Consider the following 3,903-nt stretch of genomic DNA (forward strand, 5'->3'; position numbering starts at 1 on the left):
CTCTAATGACCAGTGATGATGAGCATTGTTTCACATGTTTTTTGGCCCCATCAATGTCTTCTTTTGAAAAGTGTCTGTTCATACCCTTCGTCCAGTTTTGAATGGGTTTGTTTTTTCCTTGTAAATCTGTTTTAGTTATTTGTAGATTCTGAATATTGGCCCTTTGTTAGATGGGTAGATTGCAAAAATGTTTTCCCATTCTGTTGGTTGCTGGTTCACTCTAACAATTGTTTCTTTGGCTGTATGGAAGTTCTGGAGTTGAATTAGATCCCCTTTGTCTATTTTGCTTTGTTGCCAATGTTTTTGGTGTTTTGGTCATGAAGTCCTTGCCTATGACGATGTCCTGAATGGTTTTGCCTAGGTTTTCTTCTAGGGTTTTTATGGTGTTAGGTCTTATGTTTAAGTGTTTAATCCATCTGGAGTTAATTTTAGAGTAAGGTGTCAGGAAGGGGTCCAGTTTCTGCTTTCTGCACATGGCTAGCCAGTTTTCCCAACACCATTTATTAAACAGGGAATCCTTTCCCCATTGCTTGTTTTTGTCAGGTTTGTCAAACGTCAGATAGTGGTAGATGTGTGGCATTGCCTCTGAGGCGTCTGTTTTGTTCCATAGGTCTATATCTCTGTTTTGGTATCAGTCCCATACTGTAGCCTTGTAGTATAGTTTGAAGTCAGGTAGCATGATGCCTCCAGCTTTGTTCTTTTTGCTTAGAATTGACTTGGCTATGTGGGCTGTCTTTTGGTTCCCTATGAAGTTTAAGGTAGTTTTTTCCAGTTCTGTGAAGAGGGTCATAGGTAGCTTGATGGGAATAGCATTGAATCTGTAAGTTACTTTGGGCAGTATGGCCATTTTCACAATATTGATTCTTCCTAACCATGAGCATGGAATGTTTTTCCATGTGGTTGTGTCCTGTCTTATTTCGTTGAGCCGTGGTTTGTAGTTTCCCTTGAAGAGGTCCTTTACATAGTTTGTTAGTTGTATTCCTAGGTATTTTATTCTCTTTGTAGTAATTGTGAATGGCAGTTTGTTCTTGATTTGGCTCTCTTTATGTCTGTTAATGGTGCATAGGAATGCTTGTGATTTTTGCACATTGATTTTGTATCCTGAGACTTTGCTTAAGTTGCTTATCAGTTTCAGATTTTGGGCTGAGATGATGGGGTCTTCTAAATATACAATCATGTCATCTGCAAATAGAGACAATTTGACATCCTCCTTTCCTAATTGAATACCCTTTATTTATTTTTGTTGCCTGATTGGTCTGGCTAGAACTTCCAATACTATGTTGAATAGGAGTGGTGAGAGAGGGCATCCTTGTCTAGTGCCAGATTTCAAAGGGACTGCTTCCAGTTTTTGCCCATGCAGTATGATATTGGCTGTGGGTTTGTCTTAAATAGCTTTTATTATTTTGAGATATGTTCCATCGATACCTAGTTTATTGAGGGTTTTTAGCATAAAGGGCTGTTGAATTTTGTCAAAGGACTTCTCTGCATCTATTAAGATAATGATGTGATTTTTGTGTTTGGCTCTGTTGATGTGGTGGATTACGTTTATAGACTTGCGTATGTCGAACCAGCCTTGCATCCCCGGGATGAAACCTACTTGTTCATGATAGATGAGCTTTTCGATGTGCTGTTGGATTCAGTTTGCCAGTATTTTCTTGAAGATTTTTGCATCTATCTTCATCATGGATATCGGCCTGAAGTTTTCTTGTTTTGCTGAGTCTTTGCCAGGTTTTGGTATCAGGATGATGATGGTCTCATAAAATGATTGGGGAAGGATTCCCTCTTTCTGGATTGTTTGGAATAGTTTCAGAAGGAGTGGTACCAGCCACTCTTGGTATGTCTGGTAGAATTTGGCTGTGAAACCATCTGGACCTGGGCTTTCTTTGGTTGGTAGGCTATTAATTGCTGCCTCAACTTCAGCCCTTGTTATTGGTCTATTCAGGGTTTCGACTTCTTCCTGATTTAGACTTGAGAGGACGCAAGTGTCCAGGAATTTATCCATTTCTTCCAGGTTTACTGGTTTGTGTGCATAGAGTTGTTTGTAGTAATCTCTGATGGTAGTTTGTATTTCTGTGGAATCAGTGGTGATATCCTCTTTATTGTTTTTTATTGCATCTATTTGATTCTCCTCTTTTTTATTAATCTGGCTAGTGGCCTATTTTGTTGATCTTTTCAAAAAAACAGCTCCTGGATTTATTCATTTTTGAAGGGATTGTTGTGTTTCTATCTCCTTCAGTTCTGCTCTGATCTTGGTTATTTCTTGTCTTTTGCTAGCTTTTGAGTTTTTTTGATCTTGCTCCTCTAGCTCTTTCAATCTTGATGATAGGGTGTCGATTTTAGATCGTTCCTTACTTCTCATGTGGGCATTTAGCTATAAATTTTCCTCTAGACATTGCTTTAAATGTGTCTCAGGGATTCCGGTACATTGTGTCTTTGTTCTTGTTTGTTTTGAAGAACATCTTTATTTCTGTCTTCATTTCATTGTATATTCAGTCAACATTCAAGAGCCAGTTGTTCAGTTTCCATGAAGTTGTGCAGTTTTGGGTTAGTTTCTTAATCCTGAGTGCTAATTTGATTGCACTGTGGTCTGATAAACTGTTTGTTATGATTTCCATTCTTTTACATTTGCTGAGGAGTGATTTACTTCCAATTATGTGGTCAATCTTAGAGTAGGTGTTATGTGGTGCAGAGAAGAATGTATATTCTGTGGATTTGGGGTGGAGAGTTCTGTAGATGTCTATTAGGTTTGCTTGGTCCAGACCTGAGTTCAAGTCCTGGATATACTTGTTAATTTTCTGTCTCTTTGATCTGTCTAATATTGACAGTGGAGTGTTAAAGTCTCCTACTATTATTGTATGGGAGTCTAAGTCTCTTTGTAGGTCACTAAGAACTTGATTTATGTATCTGGGTGCTCCTGTATTGGGTGCACATACATTTAGGATCGTTAGCTCTTCTTGTTGCATTGATCCCTTTACCATTATGTAATGCCTTTGTTTGTCTCTTTTGATCTTTGTTGGTTTAAAGCCTATTTTATCAGAAACTAGGATTGCAACTCTTGCTTTTTTTAACTCTCCATTTGCTTGATAAATCTTCCTCCATCCCTTTATTTTGAGCCCATGTGTGTCCTTGCATGTGAGATGGGTTTCCTGGATACAGCACACCGATGGTTTTTGACTTTTTATCTAATTTGCCAGTCTGTGTCTTTTGATTGGGGCGTTTAGCCCATTTACATTAAGGTTAATATTGTTATGTGTGAATTTGATCCTGCCATTTTGATGCTAGCTGGTTGTTTTGCCCATTAGTTGGCATAGTTTCTTCATTGTGTCAATGCTCTTTACCATTTGGTACATTTTTGGAGTGGCTGGTACTGGTTGTTCCTTTCTTTTTTTTCTTAGAAGGCCTTGTCACACCACCAGTTGAAGCATAACAACACAACATCCTGCCACTTCACCCAAAAGCAGTGATTTCATTCTCCCCTTTCTTGATGGCTCAATAGGTCATTAGCCACAGGCCCACTGAGTGCTTTTAAAAGGGGGGAGGTTGTTCCTTTCATGTTTAGTGCTTCTTTCAGGAGCTCTTGTAAGGCAGGCCTGGTGGTGATGAAATCTCTCAGCAATTGCTTGTTCGTAAAGGATTTTATTTCTCCTTCACTTGTGAAGCTTAGTTTGGCTGGATATGAAATTCTAGATTGAAAGTTCTTTCCATTAAGGATGTTGAATATTGGACCCCACTCTCTTCTGGCTTGTAGGGTTTCTGCCGAGAGATCTGCTGTGAGTCTGGCAGGCTTCCCTTTGAGGGTAACCCGAACTTTCTCTCTGGCTGCCCTTAGCATTTTTTCCTTCATTTCAACCCTGGTGAATCTGAGGATTATGTGCCTTGGGGTTGATCTTGCAGACTGCCTCA

At 39.2% G+C, this 3,903-nt stretch overlaps 1 non-coding gene across 1 annotated transcript; it reads right to left on the reverse strand.

Annotated features, from left to right (window-relative positions):
- Positions 1 to 3,399: 3,399 nt before the first annotated feature.
- LOC116559149 lies at positions 3,400 to 3,535 on the reverse strand. Its single transcript, XR_004272342.1, has one exon. It is a non-coding gene; the product is annotated as a small nucleolar RNA SNORA21 (small nucleolar RNA).
- Positions 3,536 to 3,903: the final 368 nt, after the last annotated feature.

This window comes from Sapajus apella, unplaced genomic scaffold (assembly GCF_009761245.1).
Source record: "Sapajus apella isolate SASKATOON/1434 unplaced genomic scaffold, GSC_monkey_1.0 scaffold22, whole genome shotgun sequence".
NCBI lineage: Eukaryota > Metazoa > Chordata > Mammalia > Primates > Cebidae > Sapajus > Sapajus apella.